The sequence below is a fragment of the Anas platyrhynchos genome, chromosome 13 (assembly GCF_047663525.1).
Source record: "Anas platyrhynchos isolate ZD024472 breed Pekin duck chromosome 13, IASCAAS_PekinDuck_T2T, whole genome shotgun sequence".
Classification (NCBI taxonomy): domain Eukaryota; kingdom Metazoa; phylum Chordata; class Aves; order Anseriformes; family Anatidae; genus Anas; species Anas platyrhynchos.
In genome coordinates, this window is record NC_092599.1 from 14104909 (window position 1) to 14121103 (window position 16195).

General features: G+C 38.9%; 1 protein-coding gene across 4 annotated transcripts in view; it reads right to left on the minus strand.

Annotated features, from left to right (window-relative positions):
* Positions 1-16195, minus strand: part of PRKCD (protein kinase C delta) — a 64806-nt gene that overhangs the window by 28242 nt on the left and 20369 nt on the right. Inside the window, exon 1 of one of the 4 annotated variants that reach the window (XM_072044512.1) lies at positions 11992-12121. The exons of 2 other annotated variants lie outside the window; for them this stretch is intronic. The gene's annotated coding sequence lies outside the window, so the exon portion shown is untranslated. Of the gene's footprint in view, positions 1-8038; positions 8233-11991; positions 12122-16195 lie in introns of those variants that run through there. One more of the 4 variants, XM_005025288.6, reaches the window with a different exon arrangement.

The window sequence follows — 16195 nt, forward strand, 5'->3', positions numbered from 1 at the left end:
TTCGACTTAGACCTTCCTCAGTTTTTAATTGGCTGAGACCCTACTCATTAACAGACACAATTAGATGGACACTCTTATCAAAGAAGTAGATCACAAACTAAGAGACAGCTTAGAACTCAAGCGGACAAACTGCATGCATTTCTTAACACATTGATGATCCTTTGATTTTTAATTATGGAGGTTTTTGAGCCACTTGTATCATAGAATGCATATATTTAAGTATCATTCAGTATGTCGGAACTTAAAGCTACATTGTGTAAGTGTTAAAAAACAACAACAAAAACCACCATGACTGGAGCAAGGGCTGGGTTGGGAAATAAAAAGTGAGGAAGAATGGTTTTGTCTGTTCCACACATCCCTTTCCCTATATCTCTCATAATGCAAGGTGCCATAAATACAAGCAAAATTTATCTCTTAAAGCTGTTTTTATATATATACACTTTTTTTTTTTTTCTGGGGGGGTGTATAAGGTTTTATTTTTCAGTTCCTTACACAACCTTAAAAAGCTTCAGAATACCTGGATGCTTCAATTGCCAATCAAGTCGCAAAAGAAATGCCCTTGTTAATTTTACTTATAAAGATTATCCAAGAAACTATTGAACTGTACACATAACTTCTGGGCACTGCAGCAAAAAGCACTACTGGCTGTACAGTAAGGGTAACATGTTCTTAAGCACGATCAAGTAATTGCACTGCATGTAATTGCTTGGTCAACATTAACAGGCTGAGTAATTGGTTCGTACATCATGAGTTCAAGCTACTTTTTTTCCACTTACTTAATGTGGAAAGTGATGTACCTTCCAGAGAATACCACCAAACCAAAACACACATAACAACAACACACAACTCCATGCCTTGCTTTGCTTTAGGTGCTGTACTACTCCTAGGATGCATCACAGGGCTACTGATGCAAACTGTGAGACACCAAACTTCAAGAACAGTCTTTCTTTGAAGGCGGGAACACATGCCAGACAAAAGGAGTAGAAAAAACTACAGCAGTACTGTGTCACTTGGTTTTACCCAAGACACAAGAATCCTACAATTTCTAAGCCAGCAACTGGTGTTTCACTCGTCTTCCCTCGTACTCAAGAGCTCCTGAACTCAGAGCAGATTTCAGTTCACAGCTTGCAGCATGTTCAGCAATGCAGCTAGGCCCTGTAGCTCAGATGTCAATACTTGTTCTGTGAAGCAAAAATAAGGTGTTCAGAAGGTAAGAGAAAACAGTCATTTGCTAGCAAGGAGACACAATTAGTGAATGAATTTGCTAGCAAGGAAACACAATCAGAGAACAAACAGGTTGGATTAGGAGAAAAGAGTTAACAAGGTAATAGGAAGAGATTACAGGAAAAAGAAAAAAAAAAAAAAAAAAAAAAAACAGGGTTGAGCTGGCCTTTTATCTGTAGATTGTTAACCAGCACTAGGAAGAGCACTTCAAGCAATACTGCATATGCTTGCATTTTTCATTTTTTAAATTTATATATAAAACAACCTGAGAAGCAATTAACATCCTTCTCATATCTTTTAAGGCCCAGAACAGTCATTTAGTTAAGACCGCGAAATCAATTTTTGGAGCAAAACAGAATATAGCTCCTACCACCATTATCTGCACATCATGCAGTCTCCCTTTGTGGAAACCATTCTCAATAAAATCTTACTACTTTCTAACATTTATTGAGCTGTTTTTTATTAACTGACTGCTTCCCTACCTTCTCTTCTGTAGAGTACAACAAAGTTAGAAAGCAGGTTTAGGATTACTTGGCACTGCTGCTTTTCCCACTGAGCAACTAAAAGTCACCACTATAATTCAGATTCCCACAGCCTGATATCCATACTTTGAGTAAAACAACAACCCTTCCACATTAATCCACTGGTTAAGATAGCTTGGAACACCAGTTGATGAGATTGGGGATTGGGATGACCCCACAAAGACAGAAAGTAGCTTTGTAAAAATTAACAAATACCATCAGATACCTCCCTTTGACAAATGCAACAATGTTCATCAAGAGCTTTAATGAGGAACATATTTTAACTGCTTGAGAGACCTCATGCTTGCTACACTCAGAGATACCCTCAAGTGACTAGCTATGTGGCTCGCCAATACTGGATAACAAATAGTTACTACTCAACGTAGATGCAAAAGAAACCAGATTTCATAATCTTTTACCTCTGGGGAAACAGCTTTGAGACCCAGTTAGGCCATAGGTAGAAACAAGCTGGGTAGGTCAGTGCACAGCTCCCACAGGAAATTTGATTTGATAGAATCACAGACTGCAGGATAATTCAGGTTGGAAGGAAAAGCCCAGCTAGAAACCACAATTTCCAGTAAGTCTGGAATGATACTAACAAAAAATTGGAAGGCAACGACAAAGCTAAACTAACAATTGCACTGATTTCACTCAAATTGAATCAAACTAACATCAGTCCTGAAATGGAACACAAGGCTTGTCACTTGACATTTACTTCAACAGCCAATACACAGACACAATAGAAAGGGGTAGAAAAAAAACACATGGACTTTATATAATCACATAATCTTCCTCATTTCTGGTGGCCTAATACAAAATCTACTTTGAAGGCCACATTTTCCACTCTGCTTCTCAAAAGCTGTTTTTTAGTTTTGACTATGGTTATTTGTTTTAGCTTCACAGTACTTGGCTTCAGTGCAATCTCAAATTCTCACTCAGAAATGCAGTACTAAACACAAGCAATTAAAGGAGTTAAGACAAAACACCAAACCCCAGGAATTTCTGATGATGTTCAAGTTGAGCTCAATTCAAAGCTGCATTGAAGAAAAGTAGAAATTACCTTCCCATTTAACAGAAAAATCTCAACAACTGAGTTTCACGTAACAAACTACCTGTTCCTGCCAAGTTTCTCTGTCCTTATACATTCTGCTTTTTTCAGAAAAGTAGAGATGTACAGTGGTCTCATGTAAAATCTCATTATATGTGGTAGACTGTACTGTGATGCAGGGAGGTTAAGTGAGAAAGGAGGGCTTGGATTCGCTCCTCAGTTACGTTTTCCAATCCCTGTCTATGCTAAGACACTGCAGTTGACATGTACTGGCTGTACTGCTATGAAAAAACAAAAACATACCTCACTAAAACTGTTTTTGGCAGCAAAGCCCCAGACACAGAGATTCACTTTAATTCAACAAAGTTTCTCAAAATCCCTGCAGAATGTGCTCATCCAAACTTTTGTCACATTTGAAAAGCAAAAACATCCAGAGCAATACGTGCATTTTGTTCACTGCATCTTAGACACAAGCACCTCTTAGGTCTTCTTGACTATTTCCGAAGCGACAGGAAAAGTGTTGACTCTAGTTTTAAGAGCTGTATCTGTCAAGAACTGAGCTGCTATAAAACACCAGCTAGGACATGGAGATCATGGAGATTTTACTGTCTATTCATATGACCTGTATTGCTGCTAGAAGTATTAAAGCCAAATTGCTTTCCCTACAGGGTGTGATATTATTTAAACTAAATAGTGGAAAAAATGAGACGCAAACTCCAAAAGTACTGCAACTCCAAACTACAGGTTCAGTATATCAAACAGTTGCAGTTATCTAGAAGCTGAGAAGAAAAAAAAAAAAAATAGGGGAAAAAATGCTTTAGCAGCATTGTTTTGTATGCAGTACACTGAGATGACCACCCTGACCTGACTCAGTGTGCTCTCTGATGCTGTCCAGCACAATATTCCTTCGCTCAAGGATCCCCGACACACCCTGCTGCAAGCTAAAGCTGTGCTCAACACCATCTGGAGTAGATTCTGTAAAATCCACAGTAACTTCCATGAAGCTTTTGAATTGGAGGCTTTTGACTGTTCTTAATATCAAAAGAAAATCAATCGTGTTACCACTGACTATACTAAACGTGGAGAGATACTGAAAAAATGGAACGCCTTCCTCTCAATGCCAACATCTACTGGGCAAACAAACTGTTGGTTTTCACATAGAATTGATTGTAATGCTTAGTTTTAAGGAAATCTTCTGGATATATTCAATCTCAAAAAACTCCAAGGAGAATTTTCACAACATCTGCTAGCACAAACTTCATATTACAGTAACAATCTTCTCCACAGAGACACAAGGGACAAAGTTAAATTCTGCAGTTTCTCTCCTTCCAACAGTGCACAACAACTGGGGACTCAGGCTGCAGCTGAAGGCATTACTTGTCAGAGTTCCTTTGTTGCTACAACTCTTCCTTGTTGTAAATAGAGAGGACAAGCCACCTCTAACACAATCCAGAAACAAAGAGGCAGTTGTGACTTCTACATGGAGCAGGAAGTAACATCAAAGCAGTGGAGGAGGAAACACTGACAGAGGCCAAGAACAGAACATCGAAGGGACTGAAAACTGAAAGGCCCAAAGAGAGAGCAGGTTGCTCCATCACCAACACAGGTCTATACATCCAAGAGAAAAGCAAAGGATAAAACACCTCTCTGATTCAAGACTGATTTCCTTGTAGTAGTCTGAAAAGCAACCAAGTTCTGACTTTTTGCAAATAGATGTAAAAGCAGCAGAGTCATGTCTTTTCCCTGCTGTCTCACAGAAATGCTCTGGATGGCAAAAAAACCCGACTGCTTTCTGCTCAGTTCCTCACTGTGACCACTTCTGAGGACACAGAAATGTTTTGGAGAACACCAACACCAGCAGCCAGCATCAGTGACTGATGGGTGGTCATCCCTGAAAATATGCACCAATACCTTTTTTCCTTTTTAAGATGCAAAAATATGAATTATTTCATATATATATATATTATATATACAATATATATATATTATTTCATATATATATGAAATATATTTCTTCATATATATATTTCATATATATATATATATGAAGAACCTGCCTCCTCTTTGTGTACTTCCTACAAAGGTGCTTGTGCTATTGTCAGGATGATAACACAGGAAAGGCTGCAAGTAGAGATGCTGGACATGTGATTAGCATCCTACATCTGTGCATAGCAATAACGTGCATGTTTACATTTCTATCATTCCCTTTTATGCTGCTTTTTGCTTATATTAAAGAATATGAAGCAGGTTGGCTACGGTCCTTGAACACCTCTCCCTTCACAGGTATTCATTGAGCTGATCAGAATCCCATCTGCAAGAGAGGAGAAACAGTAATAGTGCTGTAGGACGTATCACTGGACCAAAGTAACAATGATGGTAATCACTGCTTAAGTTGCAGACTTGCAACCATTCTACAGAGAATTTTAGGAGGTTCTGTTGAAAGTCCTGGCTTCTACCTGGTGTTCAGTGGGAAGAAGTCAGTCTAAAAAGGAAGTCAGTTTAAAAAAGGTTTATTATATTTGCTGTTAGCAGCCTTGTCAAGAAGATACACTGCAGCACTCTATCAGCGGGACTTCCCTAAGGACTGCAGACTGTTGCACTGCTGCCATTCAGCTAAAGGCGGAGAAAGGTACTCACAGCAAACGCTGCATCACTACACATCACGAAACTGAGCGCTCACAGATGTCAAGGGCTGCAAAAAACATTATCTGCAGGTACTGCTTTCAAAATTTAAAATCCACAGAGGGTTTGAAGAGCAGTCTCCAACACACAGGGCTGACCTCACATGCTGCATGTGCATCCCTGCAGGAAAAGGAGAAGCAACCAAGACGTTTAGATGTAGAGCTTAGGGATATGGTTTAGTGGGGACTGTTAGTGTTAGGTTAGAGGTTGGACTCGATGATCTTGAGGTCTCTTTCCAACCTAGAAATTCTGTGATTCTGTGAAAGCTACGGCCCCTGCACCAGCATCACCCTCACTGTTATTTGGATTTAGCCACTTGCTATTCAGGTTTAGCCACTCAGGTTACAATTATCTCTTATGGAAAGTTTTATTTACTTCAGTTATTAATTTAACAGCTTCATTTGTCTATGGAATCCAAGAGTAGTAATTACATGCATGAAGCTTCACAGCAACTATTTTGATGAACTATCATATGGAGAAGATTTTACAAACAAAATAAAACTAGACCTTAAGATTCGAACCGGTGGACTATACTGATGAAAGCAAAATTAATTGATTAGGAAAAGCAATACACCTAATGGGTTAGGAAATATTTAACAAAATGCAGTTACCTTTGGGAAGTCAAGCATGAAAAGAATATCTTTAAAGTGGCCCAACCACCTACAACTTCTGCAGCAATATTTCCAAAACAATGTATCTTCATAAAACACTTTGAAATAATTACACCAGAGGACTATGAAAAGTGAGAAACAGATTAATGAGAAATTTAACACAATTCAATTTACTTGCTGTTAAATTTACTGATGAATATATATATATATATATTCTGGTTCATAATTTCAAAATGATAATCCTGTACACTGAATTCTAGTGAAAGTTATATAAATGTTGGAGTCTGTTTGGTTTTTCAAGTAGTGCATGCAGATTGGTTCACAATATCCTATACATGTACATGAAAAAAATGTAGCTACAACTTCCTTCTTCCCTCCTCACCCCATTATTTTCTTTCAAATACTTCTGCTTTTGCTGGTTAGGACAGGACTAGAAGCATGACATAGTCAAATGTTTCATTATTTGTGTAGCAACAGCATGGGGAAAATCCATCTAGATAAGTCACGTAGCAAGAGATGCTTCCTGGGGTCTCTCCTGCTTGGCCAGAAGCACAGATAATTCAGAGTTTCCATGCCTCTATGGCACGTCCAACAGTCCCCAAACTGCCTGAATTTATGGCTACTTTATAAGTGGTTGGTACTTCCCCCCAAAAAATCTACTTCCACTAATCCCCAAAGGCCCCCCCCAAAATTACTGGTGCTTTCCCTATCTTTATTATGACACGCTTTTCACAATATGAGCATTAGAAACCTTTTACTGAACACGCCAACTCTAAATCTTGGAAGTGCAAACTCCTGAAAAGCTTGAGGGGAATGCAGTTAGTAAGCAAGGAAGATCTAGTGCAGACCTGATTTTATTATATTTTTTTTGGAAGACAAGCAGCCCAATTTATTTGAGCATATGAGAACATAAGATTAGCCCAATAACAACAGTTGACTGTTTTAAAGTGTTTTTTGTTTTTTTTTTTCCCAAGTGTGTTGAGTAAGACAAATCTGGGTTCTACACCAAAAGATCAGCCAGTTGAGGTAATTTTGGAGTCTGAAACAGACAGCAGGACAGGCTGTTACACAGCATATGCTGCAAGATAAAAAAAAGCGTTTTTACACTGAATGCCCTTTTTTGGAAAAGGAAAGGGAACATTCAGAGCACCAAAGTTGGCTTTTTTGATATTCCACAACTACTACTTGATGGTGAGGAAGTACTGTCAGCTGCTTTTTCTTTAATAGTAGAAATAGTAAGTTTAATACATTTTTTTTTTTAACCCCCAAGTTCTCCTTCCTCATTGAAGGCACAGGACTACGCAGTAAACGTGCTGTAGGCATGCTATTTTTCACCATTACCAAAATCAGTTCTGAAACAAGATTGCCAAAGAATCCTCTTCACTAACTCAAAGCACAAATACCAGACCTTAGAAAGATGCAAGAGCACAAACCCTGCCTGAAGCCCAAAGGCTTTGTTCATTGCTTCTGATGGCACAAGCTGACACCAGTTGATAAGCGGTGACTGCAACAACGTGGCTGGCTAGTCAGATGTTTCTGAAGCTCTACAATTCATTAATATCAAATCCCATTCTGAAATAGGAGCATGTCCTAAGTATCAGGTAGGAGGCAAACGCTGCTTCTATACACGCATAACTTAGTAGACTAATCAGGAAGCTTTTTTGGACAAGGGAAGTAAGTTGAAGTTTGGGTGCTTTTTGGCAATTAAGTAACACAATTCCCTTCATTTGATAGCAAAACCTTATTAAGGTGAAAGTGATGAGGCTACCCCTCTCCTTCCCTTCATTAGTAGGCTCTGGAGCCCCAGCTCCCTGCCAGGTCTAGCTCTGCCAGCAAGCAGACTCCTGGATGCCTCCCGCATGTCCCCGACCAGCCCTCGGCTCCCACTTCCTCAACTCTGTTCAAGGACTTTGCCTGCATTTAGTCATCACAAGTAAATTGCAAAACTGTACCTCAAGTTTATCACGTGAATACGAGTTCTCCAAAGGCAGCGTGCAATTCTGCAAGAAGGCTTGGACTTTTCCTCAGACTTTTCCGAGAGAGCCAGCAAGCGCTGGGAAAGCTGAGCTACTCCTGCAGCCTGCAGACGTAGCAAACTGGAGGAAGGTAACCAAAGAGAATCCAGCATTTTGTACAGGATCTATTTAGCTATCACCATAACCATAAAGCAATCACCTCTTCCGCATTCAGCTTTTGATACGGGAGCTTTTTGTCTTCTCGGGCATAACCATCACGCAGACAGCTATCAGCTCACGCTCTGCATGCACAAGGTTAAGTTTCCTCAGGCAGGCTCACTCCGGTGATTTCTGAAGAGCTCATTTTCTTCCTGTCCCACTTCTGAGAAAAGCCTTGGAATTATGTGTTCACAGAGAAAAAATACCACTAACAAGTAATGAAGGCATTATGGCTGAAGATACTACATTTCGGGTCCTTTAAGACCGTTCTTGCCAGCAGGTTATGCAAAGAACTAAATATGCAGCGAGTATCAATTAGTTGGTCTGGTCCCTCAGAAACCTCTAAGGGAGGAGCTGTGCACCATCCTCACTCCCACTCAGTGTTTTCATCCAGGATTCAGTGTAACATTCTAGGTTTTCTTTCTGGTATATAGCTATGCACATAAAACTTATTTTCTTCATGCTTATAAATTGCCAGGAATTTAAGCTATATTTCCCAGACCAAATAATACAAAGTGCCAACAACATTTTCAAATCAAATGGAAAACATGACAACACTTCAGCTAAGCTTTTACAACCCAAAATACATCTCCCATCTCTTCCCTTGACACAAACTGCAAAATATCATAAAGAGAGTATGCTGATTCCTGCTTAAGAAAAAAAGGAAATTGGAATTTTGTCTTATTTCAAATGTACCAGGTTATTACCTCTATATGAAAAATAAAGAAGTGAAAAATGGAAAAAGAGAAATTGTGTATTCAACAGAAACAAAACAAACAAAAGAAAACCACACACAAAAAAAAGTCTTCTGAACATTGTAACTAGAGAACAGTTTTACTTTGGGCTTTTGAAAAACACCAGCAGACTGTGCAGCGTAAGTGCCTCTTGCAGAGTACAAGCCTTCAAGCCAGAAATTTGCATTACCGCCAGCACTATGACCTAACCCTCCAAGTATCTGGAAAGCTACAATATTCATTAGCCAAGAGAACTGTATCATCATTCATACACACTGGAAATCTGCTGCTCAGATAACCTCGTCGGATGAAATCCATATTCAGTTCACGGATGCATGGTTTTAACCAGGGCTTTTAAAGTAAAAGGACACAAGACTTAGGAGCCAAGATTTTTGCTCATTTGCTGCGTATTGAGTTGCAGGAACAGTTCCAATCCTCCCTCCTGAGTGCATTTGGTATTGCTGGGGTTGTTTGTTGTTTGTTTTTGTTTTTTGAGAAGCCATGTTCTCCCTGAGGGCCAAAACATTTAGTCTGCTTCAATCAGACATCAGACAGCAAGACAGGATGAATCTGCCTTGCTGAGTGCCATGTTTCTCCTCCTGACTGCTTCCTGGTTCTTAAAGACTCTTTGCCATAGGCAGGAATCATCCTTGTATCCTTTTTTCTTTTTTTTTTTTTTGTATTACTTAAAATATGAAGGCCAAAAAATATATCAGAAATATAAATAACCAATAAACATCCACTGATCCAAGACTTTTTGGTTTAATAACTGAAAATAAACAATGAAGCCATAGAGGGATATCTGCATTGCTACTTATAAAAGAATCTCTCATCTTTGTAACAAAGTGATGAAATAAGCACAACCAAGTGACACTGGGGTATGTACAGGTTGATGCTAAATAATGAATGATTGATAAGGAGAAACTGGAAAGGAGTAAGTGTAACTGAAATTTATTTTTAATTAGAAGTCTTTGATCCTCCTGTAACTTCAAATCTCCAGCTAGGATTTCCAAAAGCAGGAAAATGGAATCACAAATGCTTTTCAACTTCTCTCTGGGTCATTTTCTAGAGGAAATAAACATTTAAAGCTCTACAGTGGAATGGGCATCCCCAGCTAAAATATATGCACAAAAATATGGAGAAGGCTTATTAACAGCACAGTCAATGAAAGCATAAGGGGTTGTTAAGGATACTTAAAAGTAGAACAGTTTACAGTGCAAGTTATAGCGTCAACTCAGGGTGAGATGATGTACTATTTAATACCAACTTTATTCCTTCCTTTTTAACCCACAAGATAAGAAGTTAAGAGCAAACTTTTATTTTTGACCTTTGCCTGAATTCTGTGGTTTAAACAGGTAAACTCCACACACCACAACAGTTCAGACGCTGTTTTTATTAAAACACTTTGTTATGCGTCTATGAGCCATATTAATTTATCTCTGACTAAACAAATAAAAACACATCATTCTAGTACCCTTATTGAGGAAGAAAACACTTAAATACTGACATGTCTGGGACACAACACAGTAAACAAAGAAGAAAAACTGAACAAAAATCCCTGGAGCTTTAGATGAACCACAATCTTTTTTGAAAAGACAACCACTGCATACTCAGCTATTTTGAGTTTTGAGAGAGCCGAATTTCTCCTATGGGATGAGTGCTATTAAAAACACCCCCTGGCCACCTTCCAGAAATGCTACTTCTACTCCTGGAAAGATTCAAACTTCTGGAGAAAAGCACAAACCAAATTATTAGATGCATAATGGTCTGTCATGACTTTGTCCAGCTTCCACTCCGGTGCTCATCCTACTAATCTTTTAGAGTTGTCTAAAAATGAGATGTTTGGTTTCCATAAGAAAAACACTTTATACATACATACATATAGATAGATAAACCCACACACAGAAATATAAAACATATACTCAAGAGCTTCCCTCAACACTGCAAGTCAGCATCTGTTCTATTACGTGATTGGGTCCCTGCACTATTGAGCACCCTGAAAAATAAACAAACAAACAAAAAAACCTTTGCAATCTGAATAAAACCTACTTGCAGAAAGAAAAGACATAGGCTACTGACAAGTAAGGGTATCTGTAGATTACCCCAAGAAGTACCTGACACAAACTGTGCTATGATTCTGCTCCCAATTCCCAGTTAGTCCACAGAAGCAATGGAGTATGTAATGATTTTCCTACAGACAAGCTTTCCTGGCTCATTACAGCTTATCATTTCCTCCATCACTAAACGGATAAGTGAGTTAAAGTCTTGGTTACTTTCTCTGCACCTTTCAAGTACGTCTGACTTTTTGCTGCACGCATTCTCCTGCCATAAAAGTGCTCCTTTGTGCTAATTCTGATAGCAATCTTCAACAGTTCTTGCTAAATCACTGCTAGCACCAGATACCACCTTGTGTATAGTGTTGTGGTTGGGGAACATACCATTGAGGATATGCCATTTCTGTTAGATTGTGAAGCTAAAAAGGATGGCGTATGGCTGCTACTGACACAGACATACTCAAGAAGAAAACCAAGCAGCTACAAACCACAGTGCCACTAAGGCAATAGCATACACCACACACACAAAGCTTGGCCCAATCTTCACGGTGAGATTGCATTTTAAAAAGGGACAGACAGCAGAGTGGGAAGAAAGGAAGAAGGGGAGCGAAGCACACAGACCAACACGCTCTTAGCGGTTCCAAATGCAATGTTCCCACTTGCAATTAGACAAGATCCCTTTCTTAACTCTCAGCATGGAAAGGCTCTCAGCATGTCCCCAGGCAGCGAAGTGGGAAATTCGCTTTCCACATGGTGTAATTTGTTTGAGTGGATCTACCCTGAACAGTCTGCCTCCAAATCTTTCCTCTGTGTATTAGCTCTACCCATACCGTCTCGATTCTTTCCTCCTTGAATGCCAGGCAGCTCCTTCATGCTATTTACTCCGCAGCTTACTTAATCACAACTTACTTAATCACCCCAGCGCTTTGTATATCTGAAATACCTTTCACTTCCATGCGGCGGTGGCCACATCTTCAATCTCAGCCGCCAACCCGGCTCACAGGAGCGAGCAGGGGGTGCTGGCACGTAGCTCTCCCGCTGCTTACCGCGAGCATCATCGCCAGCACAGCTCAGCCCCAAAGGCTCCTTTCTGCCTGACAGTGCTCAGCACTCCGCTGGCCACAGGGTGCTGGCGCTTCCCCAGAGCTCTGTATGTTTGCTCGCACTACAGGACGCTAAGTACATAAATGCTGCTCTAATATTGCTTTTCCGTGTTAGTAATTACTGCTGAAGCCACAGACTTGCTATGCAACCAGGACCAAGAGGCAAGCCACACAACTGAGAAGAGGCAAGTGGATGTAACCCACTTCTGACGAAAAGTTAGTCCATGTCATGGATAATTTGAGAGTTCTCTGTTTGGAGTAAACAAAACCAAAATCAACTTTGGCCCAATGAACAAACTCTGTGGGAAAGAGCTGCAGAGAGCTACATTTCCAGCTCTAATACACAACCCCACTCTGCCTCTGTGGGAATATTCAAAAAACAAATATTTACTCTGAACTGCAACACAGCTATGCTGAAAACTGTATTGCTTTTATTGTAATTTTTTTTAAAGTAGTTTTAGTTTCATAGATATAATTTTTATGTTCATGTAACAAATTTCCTCATGCAAGACACAGTTCTCTAATTAGGGCATTAGTGGTTAGGGTCCTCTTAACTGCTCTAAAATTGAAACTAAAAATAAAAATAATAAACCTAAAAATAAAGCCACAAAATTTAACTGTCAGAAAATGCCAAAATTGGGGGGTGGGGTGGGAGGAGCACTTAAAATTAATCTGAGGAAATGTGAAAGGGAAAAGGAACCTCACAATTCTCTTGTAGCTGTCGGTGCCCTGTGCTCATTTGTGGTGTGTAATGATAAACACTGGTTATTGGTTACGATATACAAATACATACCATATGAACAGAACTCAGATATCCCAAAGAACAAGGATCATTTACATAATTATATCCCCATGCAAAAATTTTGTTCTGCTGAAGTTTGAGGACTTTTTTTCCCCAGTTTTAAAAAGTTCTGAGAATATTTGCATAAAGCAATCATGGTATTTAATATATATTTAATAAGTACAATAAAGTTTGATATAATCTTGACTACCAAACATATACAGATATGTATAATGTATACATATAATAATATGTATAATAGACAAAAGGCATTATTGAATTTCCATATCTATGCATAAGTGAAACTGAAAAGTGTTTCAGCTGCTACTGATGGACATACAGCACAATGCACATTCCTGTACTTACTGGGCAGTTTTATATAAATATTTCCCTTTTGGTTGTATTACATTATATATGTATAAATTTGCTTGTGTAACATGGATGTATAAAAAATTACACGTAGTAACAACTTACACATCTCAAGAAAACGATACAGACCATTCAAGCTGCTTTCATTTCCCTTTCCATTTTACAGGAGAGGAACTGTAAGAACAAATTGCTGACTTCAGACATTACCCATAAGGACTATGCAGATGTCTCTGGAATACCAAAGCCTGCATCTGTGCTGCTCTGCCCTTCTTTATAGGGCAAAAAGTTACTTGGAAAATAAAGCAAGTACTTCTCAAGAAAGAAATAGAAAAAATGGTGAAGATAGATTCTTTTTTTTTTTTGTCATTGCAAATAAGCTAAACACATTTTTTGAGCAATTGCATTAATTTACAATGGAAGATAGAATCACAGAATGGTTTGGGTTGGGAGGGACCCTTAAATATCATCCAGTTCAACCCCCCTGCCACAGGCAGGAACCAGCCCAGGTTGCTCAAGATAAATAGACGGAAGACACCCAGCTAGCATGAGCAAATTAGGTGAAACTGATAGCTCCTTTTAAAAATATGGTGCTAACCATACTCTTATCAGCCTGTGCTAATACACTGTGTTAATCACACTGCAAACTGGATTTGTATATTGACCTTTCTCTAAATACATAACATTAACTAAAAGGCTCAGTGCAGCATCAATTAACATTGGCAGACCTGTACAAATGGGGACATTAGGAGGTACAAGAGTTTAAATCCGTAGTTATTCCAGGCTTGATTTAAATTTCTGAAGGTTGCTACCTCTGGAAGACTCAGACACAAACACGTAACAAATGGCACAAGTATTCAGTGCTGATGTGCAATGCTGCACAGCTCTGGCACTGCCCAAGGAGCAGAGAGTTCACCCAACTTAAAAGCTGGCCTGAGAGGTTCTGGAGTTTCTGCTCCCTAAACAGAAAACAGTGAGATTCTCCAAGTAATTTGCAGTAGAGTAGCAAGGTTACAAGATGACAGTTAAATGTTCTCTAGCATCAACTACTGAAGTCACAACAGCTACACAAAGAAATGGTTATTTCAGATCCTATTGCAGGCTTAGAGGAGCACAGTGATATATTTATGATCTTGGCATGAGAGTCAAAGTAACTTGGTTCAGACTTGTAATCCACTTATTGCTGACCTTCATGCCCCCTTTCCAGTTTTCTAACATTTACCTACTAGAAAGTTAAGCTACCCAAAGGGATTGAGAAAGGCTTGTCTAGAAGCAAGATGACATCATATCCAAGGATTATAATCTGAAGTCATAAAAGTCTGAAGTTTTACAACTTCCTTCAAAAATAATCAGTAAGAAAAATCAATGTTGCGCTGTAAGGAAGGTGCCAGGATGGCCAGTCACAGGTTCCAAGCAGCAACTCTACTTTTGAGGCAGTTACTGAACCTATGTTAAGAATTTTAATCAACAATCTTTCAGCAATTTTGGGAAGATGCATTATGTAAGTAGGTTAATTAATTTGTTCTTATGATCAGACATGAGAAGAGAATTCTTCCTTGATATGAGTCATTCTTGCAGAAACTCCCGGCTTCCTCACTTACTCATAAGCCAAGGGCCAACAGTGCTGACTAAGTAAACGTATAGCTCAGAGTTGCAGGGACAGGTAATCTCCCATTACAAGTACTCATTAAAAGTTCCAGACACAAAAGTCCTTTTCTTTTTTTTTTTTTCAGATCTGAAACAAAATCAGCAAACTTGGAGCTAAGAGTAAGGTGAAAACAACTGCTTTGAATTTCCAAGTAGCATTTCCAGGCACCTGTAGACTGCCTACTCACATCTGAGACGCATATCTATACAATTAAGCAAGAATAATCAACAGGCATGTTTATCAAAAGCTTTTCTTTTCTAGGGCCCTGGAACAAGTTTGTTCCACATGGCCTGAAAACCAAAAGTGATTCTATGATCATGGTAAGAGCAAAAAATATTCCTACCAAGTTAAGAGCTACTTAATATGTCGATAACCTATCATATTTAAAACTTTGTAGCAGCCAGCAAAATATAGTAAGAATTACCATAATACTGTTTTTAAGATGGTATCATGATAAATGCAAATGCTTGGCCCTCTTCAATTTCTTTCATAGATTTTAAATGCAAATCTATGAAGATCACTTTTTAAAAACATTAGTGGAAACCACTGCCACTCCAAACATTTCCCAAGAAAGATTCCGATGTCCTCTGAAGCCCAGAGCAATTTAATGGGCTTGGTGGGTGGCTGGGCATTGGAACCAAACAAAAGGATGATTTGGGGAAAACTGAAGGGTGCATGAACATGCTAGCTTTGGATGCTACAACTGTATGTCAAGCTTGATGTAGATGTTAATAGCACCTCAATTGACAAGTCCTCAGTTTATACCATGCAGTGTTAAGCACAGCCTGCTTATATAAAACTGCCACCCCTGATAAACCCAAGTTTCCTCTACCAGTACCTGCACACTAAATAACATTAAGTATACATAGCTAAATATAATGACTAATGGAGTATGGAAATACCAAGGGAAGTAGGAAAAAAAAAAGCACATACATTATACTAGAAAGATTAATTTATTTTACGATATTCTGTTCCTGAGATAATAACCAGCATTAGCAACGTACATTTTTGCAAGAGTTTCTTACACTATCCACTTAGCCACCAGGCTAGAAGGTGTCTGTAGAGAGTCTTTATCCAGAACAGATTGATGCCAAGACCAGGCTTAAAAACATACTCATTCTTTTCTCCTTTTTCCTGCACACAAGCAAAGAATTATTTTGATCAAAGTTTCACAACACCTCATCTAAATTCCTTACATCGAAGAACACTACAGCCAAGGGTCTTCATTTTTTATTCTGGTACAAACACC